Source organism: Cryptomeria japonica, chromosome 2 (assembly GCF_030272615.1).
Source record: "Cryptomeria japonica chromosome 2, Sugi_1.0, whole genome shotgun sequence".
Lineage (NCBI taxonomy): Eukaryota > Viridiplantae > Streptophyta > Pinopsida > Cupressales > Cupressaceae > Cryptomeria > Cryptomeria japonica.
The window spans coordinates 338253777-338267306 of record NC_081406.1 but is presented as its reverse complement, the minus strand read 5'-3'; positions in this window follow the sequence as shown (position 1 = coordinate 338267306).

Genomic DNA, 13530 nt, shown 5'->3' with positions numbered 1-13530 from the left:
AATGATACTAAAACTATAATAATAATATACTCTTTATTTGACTATCATTATTCTTTCAAATGATCTAGCTAATGTCTTTTAAACTTATATTGACAATGATATTGATGTAAGAATTTATCAAGAAGGCATTTTAGCTTTTGAGCTAGTTGCCTCCATTACTCTAATAAAGTCTTATCATTTTTCTTTTACTATCCTTAGGTCTTCAATGCATCATTGGGGGAAATGTTTTTATATAATAATCAATCTACTCATGTGCCCTCATGCTAAGTTTTAGTTGTATCAATACCACATCCTTGGCATTGCCACATAAGTGATCAACATGAATCTATCGTAATGATTTATGATATATCTTATTATGTTCTAATGTCATCTTCCTTTTTGTCACTATCAAACCCCATTTCTGGACTATAGCATCATATCTTATGAATGGGTATATTGTTCATTAGCTGCAAATGATATCACTATCAATATCCTCATTGGTTTTCACTTGATTTCTTCATGCTTGCTCAATATTCTCTTTATGTGGTTCTAACCTAAGGTATTATGACTGTGATATGAATGAGATATATTTTTTCACTATCCTTATCACTGTAATACCCGATTCTCATGTATCTATTGGCTATAACTACTAACATTCCTTTTATCTTGGCTTGATCATGAATTCTCTCCATAAAGACTTTGGAAATGTATTCCCTATTATAGTTTTATTTCTAGAAGTACTCTATGAATGATGTTACAGGTATGACTATTTTAATTTCCAATGCATAGGGCCTTTGAAACATAAGCTTATCCTTATCACGCACTTTGTATTTATCTGAACAAGAAATTCTGAGACTCCAATATTTCTACAGTCACCTTTATGACAGTCATCTGTTTATTTTTCTTTGAATGCCTTGTTCATAATTTATCAATCGTTCTTGCCTCTTATGTTTTTTGTCACTTGAGTAGGACTATCCTTATACATTGATGCCTTGTTCTATTTGACATGATGTTAGTTCTGAGTGGGTATACTTGCCTTTTCTCATGTGATGACTTTATCCACCTACTGATCAAGAAACACAATTTTATTCATTGTTGTATGGGTTGACATTGGATGGCAGCTTTAAAATGTCATTGAATGCCAATATATGGGACCATGGATGCAGCTCTATTTTATGTTTGGTATATGATTAATGACACCCTATGAGTGATGACTAGTATATTGAGCTCAACCCTTATGGGAGCCTATTTTAACCCACATACTTGATACTTATGAGATGGAAACCTGTCTTATACCTACACAGTGAACAAATAAGTTAGAGAAACAAGAAGCTCATGAAGCTTCTGATCATTGGACACTTCTGGTCTTTGATTCACTTGTTTCTCTATTCTAATTCTTTCCATTTGTAGTCTGATGTACATGTGTATTAGTGGATTAGTTAGAGAGCTTGAGATACCAAGATCTAACACCTCTGTCCTTCACCTCTTGCAGGTATTCTAGGAGCGCTAGGAGCATGAAGATACAAGATGCAACTTGATCACATCAATGGTTTGTCATTGAAAGGCAATGATGGATCGTCTTTTCTCTCTTTTCTATTTATCCATTTTTATATCATTCTACTCATTGAAAATTCTTAGTCATACCCACGACTTGTATGGGTCCTTACACATTTATGTAAATGAAAAGTTTCTTTCATATGCATTTTTAACTATACATTATTGAAATACATTGCATTCTGAAAAGAATTCCTCATTTGTTATTCAAACTTGATAATTGATGAAGTATAAAGATTTTATTTTGTGTGTAGCTTTCTTTCATTTGATGTGTAAGGCCGATCATAGGCTTATCAAATTTTGATGATTCAAAATTTAGATAACATTTTGGTGACCTCTCGGGGGTGTTTGCCTGCTAAACATATTAACTCAAACCAGTTGTCTTTAGTTGTATCCATTGGGCAAAGTCTTGACCTCTTTCTGAAATTTAGCTCTTTGAAACACAAACTAAAAATAGAAGACATCAGCAGAAACAAAACTGCAATAAAACAAAGCTCTATAAAAGAGACTGCAAGTTGTACAAACAACTTCTTATTGAAATAAACTAGCTAAAACGGAAATGAAAGATGTGCAGTAAATGAACTTATTGAAAATGAGAAATATGTAAAAGCACTTATTAGCTAAAAACAGTCCTCAAAAGCAAGGTTTGAGGTGGATCTCGTTAACTGGGATTGGTAGAACTTATCCATCTAGATTCTTTGAAAGCTGAAATGTATTATATTTTTTCTTCTCAGTGATTATATATGGTCCATCCCACATGGCATCAAAATTGGTATGCCTACCAGGTTTTGTTTTAAGTTTATCCCATTTGAAAACTAAATCACCTTCATTGAAGGTCTGTGCTACTTCCTTTTTATCAAATGTATTCTTCATCTGAGAATGATGAATTCCAAGCTTTCTGAAAGCTTCCTTTCTGGTTTCTTCCAACTCCATCAATTGAGCAAGCCTGGTTTCCATTGGCTACTCCTCTAGCATTTTAAGTTATTTTATATAACTAAGAGTCAGAAACTCTGTTAATATTGGCAATTTGGCTTCTTTACCATAAACTAGTACCTAAGGTGAAAAACATGTAGCTCTCTTTGGTGTCATCCTATCAGCCCATAGGGCTAACTTAAGCTCTTCATGCCATGTTGTCTGATTATGTCGAATGGATTTTTTAATGATCTTAATCATATTTTTATTGGTTGATTTAGCCTGTCCATTACCATAGGGGTAATAATTCAATGAAGTACTTAGAAAAACATTGTTCTTAAGAGACCAATCTCATACTTTTAAACTAATAAAAACTAAGGCATTATCTGATATAATTGCATCGGTGGTACCAAACCTGGATACTAGATCTTGATAAAAATTCAAAAAAAAAAAAATCATTTTCCTCCTTAAGTGTAAATGCTTCAGTCCATTTGGTAAAATAATTCGTTGCTGTTAAGATCCATTTATGTCCTACACTTGAAAATGGATTAATAGGCCCGATAAAATCTAATCCCCATTTAGAAAATGGTTGTTCTATTTGTATTGGTTGAAGTGGCAAAGCTCCAAGGCTTTGTTTTCTTGCAAAAAGTGATCATTTTTCACATTTTCTTACCCAACTTTGTGTATCTTCAAATAAATATAGCCAGTAGTAACCGACTCTCATGATTTTTAGGGTTGTTGCTATTGCTACTAAATGACCTGCTGCAGGTCTATTATGGAATTCTTCTAAAATTCTATCAATCTGATTTGGCTATTTCCACATGAGCAAAACTCCATGAAAATCTCTTTTATAAAGCACATTATCTATAACAACATAAGAAATTGCTTGTAATCTATAATACCTCCTTTTGTACTTGTCCAATCCTTCATGACAGTCGCTAGTAAGTAAATAATGGATCATTTTTTGGATCCAATCAGGTTCGGAAACTGTGTTATCAGTTGTTGCATCTGTTTCTTCATGTAAGGTAGCATCCTCTTCTTCATTTATGAGTATAAGGGAAGCTTGTTCTTCTGATTGATGGTTGTTTTATGTATCTTTTCATCTATTCACATAGACCTTTGTCTCTAACTAGTTTTGTAACTTTAATGTCAACATCATACTCTATAACTCTAGTTATCCATCCCACCCTCTTATCATTTATGTCTTTATTAAGCAAAAATTCCTTAATTGTAGGATGAGCTACTTGTAGATGAATTTTATTATTGGACAACATGTGTCTGAATTTTTTGAGACTCCTAATAACTGCAAGTTACTACTTTTCTACTAATGAATATCTTACTTCATAGTCCTTCAATATATGGTTGAAAAATGTAATTGGTTGCTCTTGTCCCTCTTCATTTTGCTGACAAAGCATGGTTGAAATGGTATCAACACCTCCAAATGCATATAGTATGAAATCCTTCTCATAATTTGGATTAATCAGTGTTGGGGCCGATGCAAGTGCCTCTTTGATATCTGCAAAAAATTTGGTAACTTCCTTGGTCCATTTGAAAACTGTATTCTTTTTAAGCATTGTTGTTAGTGGTTGCAATATTAATGCTACAATGTTAGCTATAAATATCCTAACAAAGTTAATTCTCCCTATAAAACTTTGCAAGCCCTTTTTATGTGCTGGAAGTGGCAATGCTAGAATAGTTGTAATTCTTTTTGTGTCTATTGAAATACCTTCCTTTGACACAATGTACCCTAGAAGCTTACCTTCATGAACAAAAAAAATGATTTTTTTAAATTTAAAGAGACTCCAAATTCCTTGCATCTTTCAAAAATTTGTCTTAAATGATCAAAATGTTGATCAAAACTCCTTGAAAAGGCAGTAATGTCATCTAGATATACAAGCACAAATTTGTTAATAAGCCCTTTGAGAGCCATATCCGTTGCTCTCTGAAAAGTGTCTCCTACATTAGACAATCCAAATGACATTTTTCTCTAGACCATTGTACCCCACTTAGTTGTAAATGCAGTTTTATGTTGATCATATTCCTTTACTAGAATTTGATTATAACCTAAATATCCATCTAGTAAAGAAAATCTCTCAGAACCAAAAACCACTTGCAAAATCTACTGCATGGAGGGTAATGGATAATGGTCCTTGAGTGAAGCAATATTCAGATCACGAAAATCAACACATAACCTTATTTCACCATTTTTCTTTCTAACTGGTACTAAATTGGAAACCCATGAAGTATGCTTAATAGGATAAATCATATTACCTTCAATAAATTTGTTCAATTAAGCTTTCATCAAGTGTTCTAGTTTGGGGTTCAGGGGTCTTTGCTTCTGCCTGACTTGTTTTGCATATGGTTGTAACTCAATAGTATGTTGAGCAAGTGCAGGGTTAAAACCCTTCAAGTCTCCATACTCCCAAGCAAAAACATCATTAAATTCTTGGCAAAGTGAAATAAAATCTTGTTGTTCTGAACTATTACATACCTTTCCAAGCTTAAGTAGCTTGTCATCATAGATCTGAATTTGGTTAAAATGATCTTTATTGATTATTATGTTGTTTTTATCACTTCTAGCATGATCATCGGAATCGAAAAAAATATTCTAGGGTGACAAGAGCCTTCGGTACTTTATTTTTTTCAGCTGCACTATCTAATCATCATAATGTTGCTACCATTTTTTTTGATTACCTGCAACAAATTCTGCTTCCTACATTAAGAAGTTGATGATATGTTCATCATTGTCAAACACTTGCCAGTTTGTTATATTGTCTAGTACAGATGGTCTGACTACTAATTTGACATATTGCTGTACATGTACATTTTCTAAATCAGCAGGAACATCATGTTGAGCGCCTAAAGAGGTTAATATATTAGCATGTTTATTTTGGTTCCTTGGAATTGACAGCAGATTAACAACGTCAAAATCCTCTATTAAATCCCATGCTCTATGCTTGTACATCTTTAACAAATGATTTTTTGTTACATGCAAATTTCTAATCTTATTTGTTACTAATTTAGAATCACCATATACTTGGAAGCATTTAATACCTTTCTATTTGGCCCATTCTAGGCCATGAATTAGAGCTTCATATTCTGCAACATTATTTATTAGACTGAAAGTGAATCTAAAAGATCAATAGTATCTTTTTCCCTCTGGTGATATCAACATAGCCCCTCCTCCTGCACTGATTTTACTCCTTGAGCCATCAAAATATAATTTCCAAAGTCGATTACCTTGTTGTTCTAGTTATTTTTCCTTCTAAGTCGGATTTGGTATAATGGCATCATGCTCATGAATGAAATAGACTCCTAGCTCAGCTTGTTCTATGTGAATGAGAGGATAAATTTCATGATTTTCTATTACCTACTTGTCTAGAATGATATTTGATATATCATCAATGGGTGTACTAGGATCTTTAATCAGGATTGGCTCTTCTTCCTCTTGGATGAATAGATTTTCATTTATGGGACTTGGTACATATGGCTCTAAATGATATTTAGCTAATGGTTCAGATTTAATGGTTACCTTGGTACCATATCTGGCTCTAAAAAACATATGAGACCAGTTTGATGATAGATAGCCACCTAATTTGGCCATAAAGTCTCTAGATAAGCATATTCCAAAATAAGCTGGTAAGTCTATCACATAAATATCTTGAGGAATTGAAAAATTGGGACAAGCATGCAATGTGAGTGGCAGATCCTTAATCACACCGCTTGACTTAATTGATAACCCATCTAAATAAAAAAAACCTTTTGACAAAGGTTCAATTGTTAACCCTAGTTGATCAGCTAACTACTTGGGCATAATTGAACTACTAGCTCCTGAATCTATCATGTAGTTATGCAATAGATGTTATCGAATCACTATGGTAACATAGAAAGGTGGTGGCTTTATTTATTTGGCTACTTAAACTTTTTTATCATCAGCAACAAGGGCTATACTAGGCTGATCTAAATCAACATCAGATATTGTAATCTTGGCTATAACCTCTTGTAATAAATTTGTTTTCCTAGGAATTTTCAATGCATGAAACATAGTAATATTGACAGGTGCTTTCTTCATCTGATCATATTATTAAATACAGTTGTACTAACCTTTTGTTGCACTCTTGGAATATGGTGAACCTTGTGAATTTGTGCCTAAAGTGGTTGGGTTAGTCCTCTAGACAAAATTTGAACATTTGGGGTCACGGGAGATGTTGTATCAACTTGTTGTCCTGTAGTAGCAAGTTGTTCGGAAGGACCAGCTTGCTGTCCTACAAAAACAACTTGTTGTCCGACATCTAGTGCTCTCTCTTTTGATCTAGTATTCACTGCTATTGTTCTAGAAGATTGATTTTGTCCTTGAGTACCATTCATGCCATAAAATTCATTAGTTTCCCAATTAACTAATGCAATATTAGGTTCACCTTGTTGATTTTCTTGACTAATTTCATCTTGAGGCTGAGGCTAATTCCCATAGGTGTTTTGTAGCATTAAAGCCTTACACTGAGCTTCCTCAGGGCATGTCAATTGATTATGCGGTTGATGACATGGAAAACACCAATCAACATACTGAACCATATTATTTTGAAATAGAACAATCTCCCTAGAATTTGAGGCAGTATTTGGATTATAGGGTTGATTAGTCTTATTGTTATAATCTATGTTCTGATAAGGCTACCTATTCTGCTAATTTTACTGGTAAGGAGGCTAATAGGGTTTAGAATTTTGTCGTACATTATTTTGAATATTGATCAATTTATTACCAAAACCATGCAAAGTTATTTGCATCTGCTGATTATTCTCATTAAAATTACTCAGCATCCCCTTTAATTCTCAAAGATCATTATTCAGGACTTGGGTGGGCATAAAAGGTGGAATTTGTTGGTTTTGTTGATTTTGCTAATTTATGAAAGACAAAACAACAGCTATGGTAAAGGGTTCAACCAGAATATAAGGTTGTATTTCTGGAAAAAAGGGCATCAAGGGCTTTGGGGCTATTTTCCTCGCTTGAATCAAACTATTCTCAGCCATCACAGCTATATCATAGGCATTAGGCAAAGAAAACCCTCCCATTGATTGAATCATTATAGATATATCACTATTTAAGGGCTTTAAATAATAAATAAAAGTATGATCATTTGTAGGCCTTACCTCTTGTGGGATGCGATTTAGTGTCTTCTAGAAGAGGGCGTTGAAGTCAGTGATGTGCTCATAGGGTGCTCTCTTGATAGTAGTAAGCTTCTCAATAAGAGAAAAAATATCTGATTTGTCTTTAAAGTGTTGATTTAGAGAAACTCCCAACTGATCCCATAAATTAATTGATGCCACTACCAATAATCTACAACATTCCAAGGCTTTCCCTCTGAAACTTACCGCTAATAGCCCAATTGCTACATCTTCATGTGTGATTTGATGAATTCCACACAAACTAGCTATATCCCATATGTCTTCAACTATTGTTACCTGATTTTTTCCAATAAAATTTGGCAAATTGTTCATAGCAGCAGTTGGAATATCATGATAATTAGCCAAAACTAAAGGATTACCTTGGTTAAATGCCACAAATGGTTGGTTTCTTGATGGATTGAGAGCCATTTGAGTCGGTTGAACTGACTGAACTAGTACATGTTTTACAAAATCAGGTTTTGATCTTGTCTATTTCATAGGATATGAAAAATTAGAACTGATCGGATTTCCTAGATTTTCAAAGTCATCGAGTACTTGAAAATTCACCTCAAAAGGATGTAAAAATTGTTTTAAGTACCAGAACAAAAAAAAAAATGGTATTCAAATGAGTTGAAACAACTCAATGATTCCCACCGGGTGTGCCAAAAATTGTTGTCATGGAGGATGGACCTGCTTCTACAAAGTAAATCAGTACCAATGCTTATGACATCCCGTGCAACATGGAAACACAACTCGAGTTGTGGGTAAACTCAGAAAGAGAAATGACTCTCTAGGTTATGGGTTGGCTCACTTTGAAATACCTCCTAAAACTAATGATGGGTATGGAAAAAATTAAAGAGCGATTAGATTGGCTTAAAACTGAAACTATTCTAGGAGGTGATGCACCAAAACTGTGATGATAAAACTATCATGATTCACAAAAATCTATCATAAATTTTTCTTACACAAAATAATTAACTTCCTTCTCACATGAGAATTTCTCAGAAAGGTTAATTAATTAATAAATTTGTAAGGAAAGTTAATTTGTCAACACAAATTTACCAAAAATTGCAACATAAACTAAGACATGTGATTCTGAAAGAAGTAATGATGCATGCACACTAAGGAAACAAAATATTCAAGGTTTCAGATGAAACACAAAAATACTCCTATCAAATCTGTCATGAACAAACACAATTATCAAGGAAAACTTATGAAGTTGTGCAAATAAAAGGAATCTTACCAAAACCATCTCTCTGAAAAAACAAACTGCTGCAAATCTCTATATATCAATGTCTGAGCTACAAATCTCTGAAATTCTCTTCAGGCAAGAGAAAAGTAAAGGCAAGAACTGAGGAAAACTGCTTACAAGCTTTCCTCTATATACAATAATAAGGCATGCAACCCTAAAAGAATGATTTGTACTCCTAAAAGGTGAACTCTAGTCTAAAATCCAAGCACAAGGAAAAAGCCTGAAAAGTAGGTGCCAATTCTGTATGAAAAGATGCAAAAATACTGCCAAAAATCCCTCAAGTCAATATGCAACCCCAAAAGGCTCTCAAAATAGCCTCAATCTGCTGACAACTATCTGAAACTACCTCTGAAGTGTTGTTGAACTGACCCACTGTATGATGCATGTGTGTATAAGGGGAAAATAGACTAAATATTAAAGTTACTCAATAATGACTGGACTTTTAATATTTATTACATATATGTAACTCACCCCTTATTTTTATATGATAAATATTATAAGTGATTTAATTGTACTATCACTTTAATATTTATTTGATTTTTTAGTTATGCATGGATGTATCAAAAAAACTTAAGTACCACTCTTAAATTAATTATTTTATTTAAGTAAATAGAAGTTTCTAAATAAAGATTATAATAATCTTTATATTACCTTTTGTTTCACTTCTATTTATATGAATAAAATAATTAATTATTATTATATAAATAATGGCATGTGCATATATTTGTTTTTATTATTTTCCATTATTAATAAATTAAATATAATAATAATACAATAAAATCATGTACTTAGTAAAAACAAAGGGTTTTAAGCCCCCTACAGTCATGAAGACTTAGGACATCAAGTCCTAGTGGGAGTTTAAAACTCGACCACTATATAATTAAAAGCAGCTTTGAAATAAAACAAGCCCATAAATATCTGGAGGATTTAGGGCATGCAGAGTAAAAAGGGCGAAAACCCCTAGAAACATCTTATTTTCACTTTGCATCTTTTAGTCTTCTCGAAGAAAACTCTTTGTCAACATGCGACTAGGGTTTGAAATTGGACGCATGAGGATTTGAAGGTTTGATTTCTCAGTTGTTACGAGATCTTCTATGAATGTCAAGGGTTGTGATGAATGATCTTCAATCATGGTATGAAGCTTCTCCTCCTTATGTCTCTGTCGCTTTTCTACATGACATGCATTTTAGGGTTTTATCGTATTGATGTTTTTAATTGCATGAAGAGCTCCATCTTTCAAAACCCTAATGATCTTGCATTGTCTTGTTTTATAGATTTTAGAGATACCATTTCTTATTCATAACTGTGCATTGTATCATGTTGTTTCTTATGAGTCTTAAAGGTTGTTTATTACCAGGTTTATTCTGGTACACCGTGTCTTTATCTCTTTAGTCTTCCTGCACCATACCATTTTATGCACACTGCTGGGCTCTATGATGTTCTATTACTAGTGATACAAAAACTGTGACAATAATATGCTCTTTATTTGACTATCATTATTCTTTCAAATGATTTACCTGTTGTCTTTGAAACTTCTATCGACAGTGATATTGATGTAAGAATTTATAAGGAAGGCATTTTATCTTTTCAAGTACTTGCCTCCATTACTCTGATATAGTCTTATCATTTTTCTTTTACTATCCTTAGGTCTTCAATGCATAATTGGGAGAAGTGTTTTTATATAATAATCAATCCACTCATGTGCCCTCATCCTAAGTTTTAGTTGTATCACTACGACATCATTGGCATTGTTACATGATTGATCAACATGAATCTATGTTATTGATTAATGATATATCTTATTCTGTTCTAATGTCATCTTCATTTTTGTCACTGTCAAACCACATTTCTGGACTATAACATCCTATCTTATGAATGTGTATATTGTTCATTAGCTGCAAATGATATCACTGTCAATATCCTTATTTGTCTACACTTGATTCCTTCGCGCTCTCTCAATATTCTCTTTATGTGGTTCTAACCTAGGGTATTATGACTGTGATATGAATGGCATTTATTTTTTCATTGTCCTTATCATTGTAATCCCTGATTCTCATGATGCTCATGTATCTATTGGTTGTAACTACTAGCATTCCTTGTATCTGGGATTGATCATGAATTCTCACCATAAAGACTTTGGAAATGTATCCCTATTATAGTTGTATTTCTAGAAGTACTTTATGAATTATGTTACAGGTATGGTTGTTTTAATTTTCCAATGTATAGGGAATTTGAAACAAAAGCTTATCCTTATGATGCATTGTATATTTATCTGAACAACAAATTTTGAGACTGTAATATTGCCACAATCACTTTTCTGATAGTTATATGTTGATTTTTCCTTGAATGCTCTATTCATTGTTTATCAATCATTCTCATCTCTTATGTTTTATGTCACTTGAGTAGGACTATCCTTATACATTGTTGCCTTGTTCTATTTGACATGATGTTATTTCTAAGTGCGTATACTTACCTTTTCTCATGTGATTACTTTAGTCACCTATTGATCAGGAAAAACAGTTTTATTCATTGTTGTATGTGTTGACATTGGATGGCAACTGATGCACTGCAAAATACCCAAAGGTTAGACAGGAACCTATAGTCGTATAACACACAAAAACACACAAGAAATCATTAGTGTTATTCAACCAAGAACTAATCTAAGAAGACATATCAAAAGAGATATTAGAAACATGCTAAAATAATTAACTAGGGAAACAAGTATAATGAGGCATCTCCAAATGCCTTCTAGCATGCTCTTAGTTCCTTCTCCTTTGTTCCTCTCCTCTCCAAGTTCCAAATTAGTGTAGCTCTCATCAAATTTTTGCACTATGGATGCTTATGGAGGTTCAAGATTGTAGATGATTACAAACTATGCTATGCAAGTATGAATAAAAGCTAATGTTAGATGCTATAATGCTAAAATGATTTATTTTAGGCCAAAATAACAATTATATGAGTTGATTATGCTAAATGCTTGAGAATGCTTGAGGCTTTGAAAATGAGGAATGTGAGCTCTATTTATAAGAAAAATGGAGCAATGGATGGTTGAGATTGAGTAATCTCAAAAAGGGTCAAGATTGAATGATATTCAATCCATCTGAGGGCTTTCAACCCAATCCCAGGATGACAAGTGTCAACATGAGAGGGGTTGAGAGGAGAGGGAAGAAGCATTAAATGCTTACCATGGCCTGAGGGTTAACTTGGGAGTTAAGGTCAATGGTTGGGTTGAGTGAATAAATTCTTTATTCAAAGAATAAAAGCTTTTATCCAATGGATAAATTCTTGTGCAAAGGCAAAAGGGATAACCATGGTCAAAGAAATAAATGCTTGAGGAGACACATGAGTGCAAGTTGAAATAACCATAAATGGTTATGTAAGAGCTATTAATGGTCATGTAAGAGCCATTAGTGGTTTTGGAAGACTTTGGAGGTTAAATTGTTGAACACACAAAGCATTAAATGTTTTTCAAAGACATTGAAGTCTTTGAGAAATGACTCCAAGTTTCTTAGGAATGTGACAATAATTAGGGGATGTATTAGGCTAATTAGGAAGGGGTTAGAAGAATCTAGAAGGGGGTTAGGTTTGCAAGTGGATTTGGTGGGTGAGGGAAAATAGGATTTTTAATTAAAATAAATTAATTTATTTCAATAAATGTGTGCAAGTTGCATTTGTAGGAAAATGCAAGTGGGGTGGATAAATAATTTAAATAAATGTTTGATTTAATTTATTTAAAAGAAGAAAAGGGAATTAAATGAAATAAATATGATTTATTCATTTAATTGATTGTGAATTTGGTATAATGAATTAATTAAAATAAATTGAATAATTTATTTAATTAATAGGAGAATGTTTGAAGATGAATTAATTAAATGTTTAATTTAATTAACTGATGGCAAGTGGATTTTCAATCAAATAAATAGGAAATATTCATTTAATTAAAATGGACAGATTTATGTGACTACATGTGCCCTTCTTTGAGACGGTGCGGTTTATCGCATCATTTCAAAGAAAGAAAAACAGGTGTGAAGAATATGCCCCATAAATGTTAATTTAGTGGGTGGTATGCCCCCTCGAGAGATGGGCTAAAATTTTTCAAAAAATCGGGTGATCTCGCGAAAAAGAATGAAAATTGGCAGGGTGGTAGAAGAGAAGAATTAGCAATAACGGTGAAAGAATGGAAGAAAACAGAGTGAATATGGAGAAATATCAAACCAGTGAGTACCCTTAGGTTATGCAGGAGATACTGTGCAAATGTGGTGTTGTGCTTTCGAGTGATGCTATACAATTGATCAAAATTGGTTGGACAATCTGGTGCAATTGGTTTAATTGCCCCGGTCGAGTCAAAGCATGACAGTTGATGTCAGTTGGTCACTTGGACAGGATAAAGTCTGAGTAAGTGAATCAAGGTTACCTGATGGTGACTTAGACAATTGATGTAATTATCTGATGAAGTCAAGGCATATGAAGCAATATACTCATTGAGGCTTAGACAATTGATGTAATTGTCCGTTGGATTGTGTTTGGATTGCGCTATCAATTGATAGTGTGTGTGTGGGATGGATGGTTGTGGTGAATCATAGAAGCCCCATTAAGACTAGGTCATTATGATAAATGCCTGATGTAGTTTAGGATTACCATGATCGAGTACTTGTTGAGACCCAAAGATACTT